Source organism: Cygnus olor, chromosome 1, assembly GCF_009769625.2.
Source record: "Cygnus olor isolate bCygOlo1 chromosome 1, bCygOlo1.pri.v2, whole genome shotgun sequence".
Taxonomy (NCBI): Eukaryota; Metazoa; Chordata; class Aves; order Anseriformes; family Anatidae; genus Cygnus; species Cygnus olor.
Window position 1 is genome coordinate 198,293,558 of NC_049169.1, and position 15,650 is coordinate 198,309,207.

At 37.9% G+C, this 15,650-nt stretch overlaps 1 long non-coding RNA gene across 4 annotated transcripts; it reads left to right on the forward strand.

The window, feature by feature from the left end:
- Positions 1-81: 81 nt before the first annotated feature.
- Positions 82-15,404, forward strand: LOC121063638. 4 transcript variants are annotated; one of them, XR_005816115.1, is made up of 6 exons: positions 82-838; positions 3,462-6,339; positions 6,640-6,751; positions 10,113-10,238; positions 11,260-11,382; positions 14,850-15,404. It is a non-coding gene; the product is annotated as an uncharacterized LOC121063638 (long non-coding RNA). The 4 variants fall into 4 exon arrangements; XR_005816116.1 differs by having other exon boundaries at positions 82-828; positions 6,245-6,339; XR_005816117.1 differs by lacking the exon at positions 82-838 and having other exon boundaries at positions 1,775-6,339; positions 6,633-6,751.
- Positions 15,405-15,650: the final 246 nt, after the last annotated feature.

Sequence of the window (15,650 nt, forward strand, 5' to 3'; positions counted from 1 at the left end):
CGGAGGGAGATCCTTCTCAGGCAGCTCCGGGATAAAGAAAATTTAACTTAATTTAGGAAAACACTAGGCAGTTTTATTTATTTATTTATTTAAGTGCTATTATCACTACACGAAGTGATCACTACCCATTTCTTTCTGACTATGCTTCCCTCAAATGGTTTCTCTGCTTATTACGTGAGTGGTGCAGGTTTGGGTGACACCTTTACATCCTTGTGCGCTTCAGTGTGTCATATTCAACAACAAAACATGAAGAATCGCAGCTGTTTCAACTTCTTTCAGTAGTAGTTTGCTGTTCCAAACTTAGGGTTTATAGATCCCTTCAGACCCCAAGGGTAGCACAATTCACTTTGGATTTATTGTCCTAAAATCACATGGAGCATTTTCAGGAGCTGCTAGTCTATTTATTTACACCAAATTTTGACCTTTTGTTTTGTTTTGCTTAGACCGTTTACTTAAATTAGCTGAGTGAACTGCATTTTTAATATCAATTCTAGGGAATAATTTATTTTGCTTGGTTCCTACCTCCTGTGTTAAGGCAGATGGTTTTCATGTCAGCAGAAATATTGTTTCAACCTATGAATTATGGAAAATGTTTTTAAAATGGAAGATTAAAATAAAGTTATACAGAGAGTTTCAGGAAAGTTCCTGATAAGTTTGTGTACTAGCTCAAGAAAATGCTGCCGTAATTTTCCTTTGTGGTTTCCTTAAAGATTAATAAAATGTTTTTATTTTTGCTTTACATTTTTTCTTTCATTGCTGTATTTCATTTCAGAACTGTCCCGGGAACACTTCAGTTCTTTATTCGCCAGGCAGCAGCAGCAGGAGCAGGTGAGGGCAGGTGAGCTGGGAGCTGAGGGTGATGGCAGGGAGCAGGGCAGTGCCCTCGCTGCCACGGCACCGCTCAGATGGTGCCTGCAGTCAGCCACAGCCCAGAGGTGGCCAACCAAGCCTGCAGTGATGGGTAGGTCTGAGGTGACACCAGAAGGCAAGTCAGCAGCAGGTCAGGAGCAGTGAGGTGCCATTCTGAGCACAGACACAGCTACAGCATTGCTCAGACAAGGCTCAGGGGCATGGCCTGGAGCTGAAATCCTGCTCCTGAGCCAAGGGCAGAGGCCCCCAGCACAATGTCTCATGGCTCTGTCTGGTAGCAAGCAGCCTTGACCCCAGGTTATCGCTGCACCGTGTTAGAGCTGGCCTTGAGGACAAGCAGCCAAACCCAGGGGGATAGAGGGGGAAGAGGTTGCAGAACCTGTTACTGCACTCAGAGCCCTGAAAATATTTTCTTCATTACAACTGGCATCTTCAATTACTGTGACAGAATGACTGTGAAGAAGTCACGCTGAAACATTTGATTATTAATACCTGAAATATTTCAAATATAATTTCTTCTATTTGGAATGCTGTTTTAAGATTTTTTAATGCTGAATATTAGAATGTTTTATTTAAAATACTTAAACTTAGAATGATTCAATATATTATGTTGTAGAAATAATTTGTAATGTAGCTGCCAGTGAATTTCCAGTTGTTCATCTGCAGCAACTGAAGTTAACTCTTCAGCCATATTCCCAGTGCATATATTTTAATTTTCTCCCTATCTCATCCTTTCTCAGTGGTAATCAGTTATTCAGAATTTTAGCTTCCATCTATCATGACCAAATAAAATTTGGGGGTGCAACTTTAAAAAAAAACAACACAATTTTAAAATTACATATAAATGTTTTCAAAGCTTTTTAGAAGGAAAATTCCCACTGCAGTTAACTAGAGTTGTGTTTCTAACTCCTTGATGTGCCTTTGAATATCTCATTTGCTATATTAAAAAAAAATGCCATATCAAATTGTTGACATTTTCTATTTGCTTTTGCTCATCAGCATCTATCTCTTGACTAGAGTTTGTCTTATGAGAACCAAATCTTTTACTTTTTGACTTTAGAGAGGCAATTAGTAATATTCAAAGCAGCTGGAGAATAAGCATAATAAATACAGAATAATTAAAGATTTTGTGGTGGGTATTTACACATGCTTTAAATTACGGTAGTCAGCAAAAAAAAAGGAAAAGTAAAGGAAACTACTTTCAAACCAGTTTACAGATTAAAATTAGTGGAAAGCTATGAACACAATTCTGTAGAAACAAAGGAGGTAAGTCAGGGCAGGGACTTGGATATGAGCAAACAAGATACAACATTGATATTTTTCTAAAAACAAGGGGAATTAGTAGCAAGCCAGGGGGTGTAAGGTTGTACACCTTCAACAGTACACCCCTTTGCTCAGTCCGGTTCTGGGATTCATACGCCAAGATGAAACTAACAGCTCAAGTAGAAAAATTGCAAGAAGCAGTATAAAAAGAAATGTTGATCTTTCAGTATCTGCAACTCTGAATTTATTTTTAGCTTTTTTTTTTTTTTTCCTTTTATGTGGCATTGCAACACATTATTGGTGGGAGGGTGTCCTTTCTGTCCATCTAACAGAGCATATGCCACGAATGTTCCTGTTTTGGAGAGAACAATGGAAAGCGAATTTCTTTGTACAAGATGTATTTTGTCAGTGGTGTGGGCTTTACATTACGTTGTTGAGCTTTTGTCAGTATTATTTGAGAAGCGTGTAGCTAGTTTAGGAGACATTGCTGAAAGAGAGGAAACCTAAATTGCATTAACAAATCCAACAAATTCTAATAAGAGCTTTTAAGGAAGTCCTAACTAAAGTAATGCTTTTAGTCTAATAATTATTCTGAGAATTTAGAACCCAGAATCATGGAATCATAGAACAGCCCAGGCTGGAAAAGGGTACCTTTCCTGGGAAAGGGTCCCTGGATGAAATTATCTAACACCCCATCCCGTCATGCCTTGAAAACCTCCAGTAATGTGGATTCTACCACATCCCCAAGGAGGTTGTTCCAGTAATTGATTGTTCTCCCTGTTAAGATTTCTGTCTATATCAGGACCTGTTGCCCCTTGTCATCTCCATGTGGCTCCTTGTGAAGAGAGAGCCTCTGTCCTCTATGCAGCTGTCCTCTAAGCACTGGAAAACTTACATGATGGATTCATCATAGCTCTAAAATAGTTTAATAATGACATTCTATACGTTAGTCAGTTTGGATATTTATGAACTTACCAACTAAATTTACAGAAACTCTGTTAGAAGAGACAGATGGAAAGGAAAATGAATGGCTCAGTATAGGCCATTTGTCAACAAATGCACAAAAGTCACTGAGCCAATAAAACTTGTGGCAAAATCCCTAAGACATAAGCAATAGGAGAAGAATGACATTTTAAAAAAGAACCTTTGCAAGAGGGATTTTTGTTTTTGAAAATTAGGCATAAAATCTGGCTGAGAATTCTGACGTTGCCTACCTAATTTAGTGGCAGGAGGTAATAGAGGCAGCATAATAGAGACATAAAGGCAGAATGCTGTTTCTAAATGTTTTGTTTCAAGTTTAAACTGAAAAGTACTCTGTTCTTAAGCAGCTTATGAGATCACTGAAGGGAAGAACAGACAGAGCTTGGATTTAGTTGGATTTGCCAGGTAAACTGGTTGATAAGCCATACCGTAGGCTGGGACCTGTTCTAAAAGTGGAGAACTGTCAGAATTTATCCAGTGACATATAACAGCAAGAAATCAGATAATTAAGGGTAGTGCTCTGAGAGAATGCAGAAAGGGGTTAAAGGTGCCATTTGCCCTGTTGCTGTGACAGTTCGAATTTAATCTTTTTGTGTCTGATGAAAAATAATGCTAGGTAATATATGCACAAAAGAAAAATCTGCTTAAAGCTTTCCGCTTATGTGTTTTTCTAGAAACTCATGATAATGTCGAGCATTACTGTAACATCTTTTAGCATGCCATAGTCTTTCCGTTGTAGTTGTTGCTACTGCAGCATAAAAATAATCTTGACGTTTTAGCAACATGGGTATGGTTTCTAGCACTCTATAGGCAGGAATATTTCTTGGTTAATTGGTTTTTATTTTTAAAAATGAAATGAAATGATCTCTTGTCTGTGATCAGTGGCAATTAAAAAAGAGAGAAGACTGAAACTTCATATGGAACATTTCATCTCTGTCTATGTATTATGCCACAGTTGCTTCAGTGCTACGATTTATTAGATTTTTTTTTAGTTAAAATAGGCAAGTTACAGAAAAATATCACCTACCCAAGGCATAATTTTCAGTTTGTACTGTCTGAAGGGATTACAGGAAACAAATTGTACATTTTGTTTCATCTTAAATTCAAATTATTTTATATCCCTACAATTTTGTTTTTCAGTGGTATGAAATGCGATGAAGATTGTAGAGGTAGCTTCTGGTAGCATTTGAATTTGACAGCTGAAGGGTGGATAATTGGAACTTTTGTCACCTTGCATTGATTTTGGAGCAAGCCTAGTATTTTGACTCAAGCACACGAAGCGAATATTCAGTTGAAATAACTTGCAGAGGAATAATTAACAATTCTGACATTTAAGATGTCATTCCAGGGTTTCAGAGTTAGCAACTGAGGAGATGACATGGGAGCTCACATTACTCGCTTGCGTAAGAATGCACTCAGATAGAGTGCAATACTTTATTGGTTATATTAAGACGGTATTTTCAGATTATGCTTGGATGATCATGCACTCTAACCTGGTTTATTTCTTTTACTATTGACTCATGCATTTAGTTTTCTAATGACTTGAATGTTTCTATTTTTAGAATTAGTTCTGGGGTACAACTGTAGAGCAATTAAAGCATATTGCTATGTTGCCCTCTACAGAATCCCATGATGAATGATTTGGTTTGTCTGTCAAAGTTAAGTCCTCTTTTGACGTGACTGAAAAGGGGTTTTTGGTCAGTCGGCTTAGGGAGACTCGGTGGCAGGCAGATATGGTAATAGCTCTGTCACTCTCTTGCTTGTCTCTAGAAACAGAAAACAGTGCTTTTTAACAATCCAACATCTAAAGCGAACCTTTTGACCTGGAAAGTCATTATTTTTATAGCAGAAATAACAGCGCAACATTTGCTTTTCTCCTTTGCCTTTTGCAGGCTCCTGATTGTCTACATGCTCAGGGCTGTGTTTGGGCTGAGCAAATACAGTACCTACTTGTATATCAAGTTCTGCTTAACCGTTGACAGTTAATGCTGATGAAACTTCAGTTAATATGAGTGCTCCTCGCAGGGCTGACTGCGTTCAGATATAACTTCAGCACCTGCAGTGGAAATTTTGCGTCAGCTTGCTGGAAAAAGCAAGTGCAAGCAAGGCTTTCAGCTAACAAATAAGCTACATTTTCTAAAAGCTGAAAATGAGGGTTAGAGTGCTCTGCCACTCTTCAGCAGAAAAGCCAGACATCTTCAAAGCATGGAGCCTTAACCTTGACCTTCCCTCACGACCTGGACGCCACCATCTCATTAAGACCACATTGCAACTACATCTCAGATATCACTAAATAATATATTGTGAGCATTATACTGTTATCCAAAAGAATAACTGGTTAGATATGAGCCACATTCCATTTATTCTTTTGCTGAGACTAGCTGATCAAAGTAGAGGGAAAAAAAGTATAGGATTCATGGAGAGACACACAAACACACGTGTACAGACACACAAAGAAGTGCACGCTAAATCTTACACCTGTACACCTGGGCTATTGGCCACAGCAAAATATAGCTGGAGAGGCATGACTCCCAAAGGATCCAATCTTCCAACTCTGTAAGTGCAGCAAAACAAATTCTACACCTGATTCTGGCTTCTGCCCTTGGATAGCTTAAGGGTTGCTTGGCCAAGCAACAAGCTGGACGCTTGTGGGATGTTAGGCGGAATTCTCCTTGAAGCAGCTGCTCTCGCCAACCAGATGCTCAGTTTTTCCTGACTGGAACATTCAAACCTGCCTTCTGCCTTTTGCATGTTCCAGCCCAGCCTTGGCCAGGTCTCCAGACAAAGCAACAAGGATACAAACAGCAAAGACAGTGTATATCCAGGGAACAGATTTCTTATACCACTAGTATCAAAGGCTGACTTTACTTAAGCATTGGCATTTTTTTTTCCTCCTGAATGGCAAGGATTTGAGCCAGTTGTTCAATAGCATGAGAAGGAGCATCACTGTTGAATTTCAAGAACTTCAGCCTCTGGTCAGTTGCCTTTTCCATTGCCCTTTGTAGGAAACAGCAATTAGATCTGTTGTTCGCTCATGTGCACACTTTGTAAGCTGATAACATTGCTGAAAAGAGGTGACAAGAAAGCAGGAAAGAACTCAGCCCTGTTTTTATTCTCTCTGGCCTTTGAGGAAAGAGATTTATTTTCTGCTTCCTCCTCCCTATATGAAACACAAGACTTGAGAAAGAAGATGGACCTGTATCAGCCTCCACAGACATCAGAGGGGTATGTGAAAAACACCAGGGTTAAAGGTAGAACTGAGAAAGGCTGAGGAAAAACTGGGTAGGTGAAAGGATAAGGGGAATGGGAGCAGAGCTGGCATAGACAGGGTAGACAGAATATATTTAGTACAGACCAAATTCATCTTTGAATATTTGGGGCTCTTTGGATGTTAATTGCTAGCTATCCACACCTTGGGGCAGGGCAAAGGAGCATTAAAAAGACAAATTATTTCTGTAGTAAAATGTTTTATGTTTTGTGATCCAGTTTTATGATGTACCTGTTACGTTATTGTTGAGTCCTTAGTGCATAGAGGTACACTGCCTCTGGAGCACGAGGGGGTAATGGATCAGCTGAAACAGAGGACTGAGCGCTTACAAAAAGGAAAATCAACCCTCATTTCAAACTTTTGTAACAGGTATGGAGGAGAAGATTTGAATGTTGAATACTCTTTATTTCCAGAACTTCCTTAGCTGCTCTCATAGCATTCCATTAATAACAGATGTACTGTGGACATAGCTCTGCAGGGAAGATCGTGGTTCATTAAGAACTTAATTGTTTTCTGAATAGCTAGATAAAAGTTGTTTAGTAACAAGGGAACCATCATGTAATTGCTCTGTAGCAATCCTTTCACAGACTTCTTGAGTGCTTTAGAACAATTCCAGTTCCATCTCTTCAACATCTTCTCTATCAATCCCTCACAGATTTTTACACATTCTTCTTCAGGAACATTCAGATCAAAAACTACCTTTGACTAGGATTGCTGTATTCTGCATCCTCTACCATCTCAAAAGCCTCCACTTTTGTTCCCTTTCTCGTGCCACTTTTTAAATTCAACTATAGAATAATTAAGCTGTTGACTTTAAATACTGTCCGATGATACTCCATAAGCACAGGATTTTGCATAAGATAATCAGTGTCCGAAATGCCCTTGTTTAGTCTCTTGTGCTGTTTTTTGCTCCCAACATCTGATTGCTGCAATCTATGATTGAGTGAATATGCTTTCCTTTATGAATAGTTTGTAGAGGTTCTAGGGATCCTCTGGGACAAAGGCAGCTGCATACATATAAGGTGATATTAGTATTTTCCATCTTATCAAAAAAAGTCCACAGCTGGGGAGATATTAAACCAATATTTTCAGCTCTCCACATTCCCAGTAGTTTAAATTGAAAAACCAAATATACAATTACTGACTAAAAATAGCTTTCCCCCCTCGATTCACAGCATTATAAAGAACTTGCTGCATTACCTACTTCTCTCAAGACCACAGTGATCTTTAAAGGCCATTTCTAATGATCTTTATATCCAGGCTAGATTTTATTGACTGAAACAATGGCACTCTAGTGCTCACTAGTAGTAGAGCTCACTGCTGTAGGTATTTTTTGGTTCTTTGTCCAACATTTTCTTCGTGTCACTTCTCCCTCTTAACAAATTCCTCTTCCCACATAATGTATAGACCAGTGCAGTAGGGTCAGCCGCACCTTCATTTCAGCAATTTTTCTCTGAAGTATTTCTACAGTGATGGTACGCCAAAACCATTCACTTCCCGGAATAGAACTATTCAGTAGGATAACTGATCTCCTAAAGTATCAGGGGATGCTTGAAAGCAGTTGGTCTGTTCAGACTCTAGGACTTGTTATATGTGGTTACTGCAAATGAAGAAAGAAACTATGAAGGCCAGCTCTATCCAGCCGCAACCATTAGCATGTAGAGAAGGAGGGTGGTTCTGGGAACTCATGAGTTCTGGATTCAGCTCTGAATGTTATCATAGGCTTCATAGGCCTTTCAGCAAATCATTTGGATTAATTTTCAGATATAGAAAATCGATTATAATATTAATTTTATTCTCATTAAAAAAAAATCATGTTGGCCTATTGCAGCAATGACCATGTCCTGTTTATTGTACATGAAGTATTCAGGAAACAGAGTTCTGGCTTGGTTAGCAAGTCCTGCTATATCCAAGAATTCTCTTGGCTGGGATTTAATAACACAGGGGCCATGACATTAATTATTCATATGCATTCTTCATTCACAGATTGTTCTTACTCACTTCAGTGAAAGTAGTTACACGAAATTTTGTCTTGCCTGATAGAGAAAGATAAATCTTCTAAGACAAAGTAACATTTCTGTTAATATGTAGTAATAAAAAGGTGTTCCGCAGTCTCATCCTGTTTTCCACAGAGGTTCACACATTTCATTGATCATTTTACAACACAACTGCTAGAGGTGTATTGGGATCCTATGGATTGCATTCACATTATCAGAATCAGTGGGATATTGGAATTTTTCATGTGGCTTTTAAGCATTGCCACGTCTGGAAATTATGTTTTTAACATGCTTTTCCATTTCTTTATTTAAATACTAGTTCATTTGTGTGGAAACATTGTAGATAGGTCTTAATTGCTGTTTAGCATCTCTGTGTTTGTAAGCAGCCAGTTTGGACCATTTAGGATTAAGCTGCTTTGATGGTTCTTCTTATAGAGTGTAAAAGTTTCTTCCCTTAGAGATTTCTGCTGGAAAAAATCAAAGAGTCAACTGACATACTGATAAAGATTTTTTTTTGTGTTTTCCTTCTATTTTTTCAAACCTTGGGAAAAAAATCTGTTCTTTTGAGGTGCTGAATTCTTTATCAGCCCATAGAGAATAACTATATTTGCAAATTTACAGTATGCTGTCCAAAAAGATTCACAACATTGCTCTCCTTCCCTTAAGCTTTGGGAAGTGAATGTTATTTTTATTTTTTATTTTTTTAAGAGAACTCCCAAGCCACATGGCTAGTCATCTGTTACTGCCACATGCAGCCAAATCTGAGAGCATTTCTGTTTCTGCCTCCTGCCTGTTTTCAAGGTCTTGTAGGTTATTTTTCAAATTTATAAATCTTGTCATATGTTCATGTTCAAGTGGTGCATTTTGAGTTATATTCTATCACTTTTAGTACTCAGGCTTAAAGTTCTGCATCCTTCTTACCATGTGAAAAGCCAGCTACTGTTGTTAGCATGTTTGATACCTGCATAGTTTGTGTAAGTTATAGCGTGCATAGCTGGTGTAATGCAGAGAGAAGCTGCCTAAAGTGAAATCTCTGAATCAAGAAAAGGAGTTTACTCAATTGCATTTGAAAAAAACATTTGTGAAAGAATCCTGGTCACTTGCTAATGCGTTCTTTCCTTATTAAGGAGGTCCCCGTTACAAATCCCTTTTTGTTATCTTTCATTTTCCACATATAGCCCCTGTACCATTAGCTTCAGTAAGGATTTTTCCATATCACTTTTTTTTATCTCAATAATCCCTTGCAATGAAATACAGGAAAAAATAATTTTGTAAGTAGCTATTTAACTTGCACAAGGCCAAGCATAGATTTTTAAACTGTTTTATGGTTCTTTGGAGCCAAGTGTGTGATCATTTTTTATTTCAGTCAAATCAGGTTCAATTACATTGTTTTTATTTCATTAAATGTCTTTTCTACAGTGCTAGGTTCTGGGTGCCAAGTTGGGTTCTAGACATTTCAACAAGGTAAGGCCTAGTGTCTGTTTTGTCATATAGCAACTGGTTCATTGTATAGCAGCTGTTTCACTGTAAATTCAACTATTTTTTGTTCTTGATATGCTGCATATGTGAAGTAATTTAAGCTAGTTTAACCCACAATTAAAGGAAGGTCCTGGTAAGAGATTTTTCCCATAAAAAGTTACAAAAAAGTACAAGAAAAGGAGGAAAAAAAAGAAATCATAATGATAATACACTCTGTTAATTCCTTGTTTTTCCACTATCTTTTTGAATCTAAGACAAACGATATTCAGGAAGTAAAGAAGAAGAATACAGTCAAACTGTGTACAATTTTTCAATTATATCAACTTTATAAAATATGTATTGCATACAGCGCATGAAGATGTTCTACATAAGTGCTTAAGGTACCTATATATACCTTTCAAACTCCAATTAACATAAATACCTAGATGTCATTTAGGTATGCAATAGTAATCATATGTTCTTCAAATCTGATTAAATAATGCTTAAATGATTAAATTATTCTACACCAAATTAAGTTGACCGAGGACTCAAGACGATACAAGTCTCTTTGCAGCAGTTGTCTATAGCTGAATTTTATGATTTTCTGTCCCTTGGCAGTCCATAAGAAGAGGCAAGCATTTCTAGGCCCAATTCATCTCTTCCTAATGCATGTATCAAATATGGGGTTGATGAATTTGGCCTTTAGAGTCCTCATTTCTGTCATTAATTGTAAAGAAAAGTTAGGATGCCTAGTCCACGCATAAAACTGTGTTACATTTGTCTAAAGTTAAGTGAAATGATTCCTAAGCTCAGGAAACACCCTTCACATCAATGTGATACTTTCTACCAACTAAAGTAATTAGAATAGCAGCAAATACTGCGCAGGCAGTTTAAATATATAGTCCTGCTATTTAATGTGACATTTCTTTCGTTAAAAATGCTGCTGCTAATGAAATGATGTAGGGAAGCTTGTCAAAACAATGTCTCAGGCAGGAAGAAATGTGATTTAGTAGAATTTTGATTCCCTGAGTTACTGGATTTTTTAAAAATACTGCTTTTTGAATACAGGAGAACAGGCAGCTGTAACTACTTATCCCAGTTTGAAAAGTAACCTTGTGATGCTTCTAAGAGCAAGTTATTCATTTATTTGGTTTAACTGCAGAGAGCTGTAACCTCTCAAAGGACCCTGAAGCCAGATAATTATTGACATTTTATTTTTACACATATCCTTTTGAAATCTAAGACTACTGGATGGTTTCAAAAACAGCAGATAATGAAGTTTCCCTGCTTAGATTTTTTTTTAGAGATCACACAACTATAGTTCTGATTAGAAAAGATAGTGTTGCAGTTAGGGTTGTGTGACTTTCTCAGGGGTATTTTTACATTCTATCATTTTCACATTCTCTTTTCTGATACTTTCAGAAAGTGTTGGTATGTACCTGTTGAGTGTTTGGCAAACTTGGTATTGGTTGCTTTGAATGATATGGACCACGTCAAGATGTCATTGTTTCCAGAATAACATTCTTCATCAGAGAAAAGTGGCTGGTGAGTGGGACAGTGAGCTCTATCTGTTGAAATTTCATGTTCACTCTGAGGCATACATTCTCTATGTAAAAAGAACTTTCAGCTTTTTTATCCATTATACTTTACTTTGGAAGCTGAAGGTTTTATTCTTGTTGTATAGTTTTGGAATACTTTTAATTAAAAGAAAAATGGAAATAAATCCATCAGAGTTCTACAGTTCATTGCTCTGTGTAAGTCTTCACTTGAAAATTTTCAATAATAGCTTTGCTGGTAAGGTCACTGGGTCACTCTCTTTCTGTTATATTATCGTCAGATCTTCTGCCAAGTTTGCAGTCATACCAATAATCATTGCCTTAGATAATTCTGTCCTAATCCTTAGGTTCTTTTTCAAGAATTGATATGAGTGTTTTTCTACCATCTTGAATAATCATTAGCTTCTACAATATTAAGGATTAGGTTTTCCTTTTGGCACAGTGTTAATGTGAGTATATACTCCTTTCTCCTATTATTATTCCTCTTTGACTGCCCTGCTTATTACACAGGAGCTCTGCGTTACATTGTGAAGCTCTGTAGTACCAAGAATATAAAGGTGTGTGCCATTAACTGATTTCTTCTCTCACCTGTATGTGTTCCTCTTCCCCTGATTATTTTCCTGTATGTTTCATATGTGCCAGCAGATATCTCAGTGGTGTCTACTATGGTACTAGAAATTGGTATTTAGGCACCTAAACCCTACTCCCCTTTTTTTTTCTGCTTGTTCTCAGCAAACAGAACCAACTGTATTTTGCTGTTTCAAGTTGATAGACAGATCACTTCTGCCTTCTGATTTATGGTCTCTACAGCTCCATGGCTTACCCTGATATTCTGTCTTGGGGCTGAGCATACTATGGCTCCCCTGAGGCTCGTTCACCAGCCTGCCATTCCTTTTGCTTTTCCTTTTCCATCCAGAAGGACTGACTAAACTTCATAATATTCTTTCCTCAAGGCAGGATCTAAGAGAAAGAGGTGTATCTTCTATACAGTATGCTATGAATTGTCTTAGATATGTAATATTTTTAAGAGATTTTCTTCTGAAATTAATTTTCACCTAGAAATTCTGTGATTAACTCACATAAATTTTATTTCCATTATTTCTTTCTTCTATCTCCTTCTTACCTTGTCCCCTCCATGCTATAATTACTTATTTGTGTTGTGGTGGCTTCTGAAGGATACACACAGGATCTGAGCCCTCATTTTTCAGACAATATACAGAGATCTCTGCTATAAACCTTTAAATCAAGAAACACAGAAACAGAACCAGAAGGCATAGAAATTCTACCTAGTTCACAGATCAGACTTTTTTTAAGTTTGCTTATCTAAGACAAACATCATAGGAGGTTGATACATTAAAAATGGATACTTTTTAGCATTCTTCTCAACCTGACCATTTTCATTTGGCAGTTACCATTAGATATCTTTCACTTCAATAATAATACTTTCTTTAAGCTTTGAATTTTCTTAAGGCTTTTTTGAATGAGAATGTAAGGCTTTTAAGAGAGAGCAGAATTTGCACTTACTTTGATTTAACAGTCTGTTATCTTTTCTCACAACAGTATGTTCTAAATGTGATTCAAGATGACTGATGCTCATAATTCTACAGAGGATTTTGGTTTCCAGAGCTACAGAGTGTTTCTGTTGAAACATTGTGCTTTTGTTTCAGTCCTCTGCAATACTAGGTTTTCTGTAAGACCAAATTGGTCTTTAATTTCACCAGAACAAAGAATTCGGCGTGTTTTACTATGTCTTAATTCATGAACTTACTCACTTTTGGAGAAATTTGTTGATTTTTGTCACTGTTTTGTCACAGAATCACAGAACCTTTTAGCTTGAAAGGGACCTCTTGAGATCATCTAGCCCAACCCTGTCGCTTAAGCAGTGTCAGTGATAGCAAGCTGACCATTTCCAGTTGTCTTTGGAATGTTTCCACAGATCACAGGCTCTGTGACTTCTCTGGGCAACCTGTTTCAGTGTTTAACCACACTCACAGTAAAAAAAAAAAGTGTTTTCTCGTGTTTAGGAGGAATTCAAAGGGTTTTTTTTCATGTTTTTTAACTTGTACCTGTTACTTCTTGTCCTGCCAGCGGGCAATACTATGAAAAGCCCATCTACTTCCTCTTCGTTCCCTCACACCAGGTATTTATACACTTTGATGAGATTACCCTGAGTCTTCTCATCTCCAGGCTGAACAGCCCCAGCTCTGTAAGCCTCTCCTGGTGCTCCAGACCCTTAACTATCTTTGTGGCCATGCAGTGAGGATGTTATGGGAGAGTATATCTTGCCTTATTAAAGTTGAAATATGCAACACCCACTGCTCTCTCTTCACCCACCAAGCTAGTAACATCATTGTAGATGGCTACTGTGTTCGTTAATCATGATTTCCCCTTTGTAAATCCATGCTGACCATCCCCAATTCCCTTCTTGTCCTTCGTGTGTTTGAAATGGTTTCCAGGATTATTTGCACCGCCACCTTCCCAGGGCTAGAGGTGAGCCTGACTGGCCTATAGTTCTCAGGAGCATCTTTTTTTGCCCTTCTTGAAGATTGGAGTGACATATGCTCTCTTCCATTCTTTAGGAACCTCTGCCAGTTGCCATAATCTCTAAAAGATAACAGAAAGCGTCCTCAGACCGACGTCAGCCAGATCCCTCAGCGCGCATGGATACAACCCATCAGACCTGATGGACTTTTGTATGTCCAGTTTAAGTGTTCCCTAACCTGATCCTCATCCACTGAAGGTACTTCTTCCTTGCTTCAGACTTTCCTTCTAGTCTCGGAGGCCTGGGATTCCTGAAGGCCAACATTACCAGAAAAGACTGAGGCAAATAAATCATTGAGTACCACGGCCTTTCCCATGTCATTTGTCACCATTTTTCCTGGTGACCACCCCATTCAGCTGTGCTCCCACATTTTCCTGTTTTCTTTCTGCTGCTTATGTACTTGTAGAATGCTTTCCTGTCACCCTTCCCATCCCTCACCAGATTCAACTCTAGGTCGTCCTTGGCTTTCTTAACGCTATCCCTATGTGATCAGAGAGCAACTCAGTACTCCTGCTTGGTCACTAGCCCCTGCTTCCACCTCTTGCACACTTCCTTTTTACATCTGAGTTCAGTGAGGAGCTCCTTGCTCACTCATGCAGGCTTTCTGTCAACTTTACTTGATTTCATGCTTGTCAGGATGGACTTTTTCGTGAGGTTGAAGTGGTAACCCTTGAATAACAACAAGTTCTCTTAGACCCCTCTTCTTTCCAGGCCCATATCCTATGGCATACAGCCCACTGTCATATCTTTGTGTTCAATGGCTGCCACATTTTATTGCATTTTGAAGCTTTTGGTAATAGTTTATTATCTCCTATTTCTGATGAAGAAATTCTGTGTACAAAAAGACTGATAGATATAACTGCTAGAGGATTTTAGAAGTAATTTAAAATTATCCTTTATCACTTTTATTGGAGCTTGTTCAAGCCACTGTGAGTAGAAGAATTCAACATCAATGAGACCGAAGGAAATCAAAACCAGGAGCTGGGTTCTGCAGACCTGTGAGAAAAGACTGCTCTGAGGAGAAAAGTCTTGTATCCTGATCCTTGCTGCTTGTCTTAATACATTTTAACAAATTTCACTTAAATATAAAAATACTTCCTAAAACCTTATCATTGGATTACAGAGCTTGGAATATAAATATTCTTTAAATATAAAGAAGTGACAGTCCAGTGGTACAGTGCAATCTAAACAGGTGGAATAGACAAAGATGTGAAAGAAAATGATAATTAATTAGTATGACAGTTACATGGAGCCTGTTGATTTTAGCTCCTGTTTTATCCACCTTTGAATAAACTTTTCTAAAGAGGAACTCTGGATTTCTTCATTTTACTTGGGGAACGTGGCAAAATTATAGGTAAATGTGTTTGAACGTGTGGGGAATATTTCTTCTTTATAAGTCATTAGTCTGTCTAGTCTATATTGCCACCCAGCTGTGATCAGAGAAACTAAGGCAGTACAGAGGGCTTGAATGTTCAGCTTGTGCTTCTGTTCAAAAAAAAAAAAAAAGAGAGATTACAGGATATTCTTTATTTGTAGTAGGACAGAGTATGAACAGACTGCAACACAAAGGATGGCAAAACAGGACATTGGTAGCATCAGCAGTCACAGTCAACCTGTGAAGAAAGAATTCCCTCAAAGGCTGTGAGGATCTTTATCTTCTGTAACATTGTGCACAAACATGACAACTGTCTTTTGCTGATTATGATAGCTCCTCT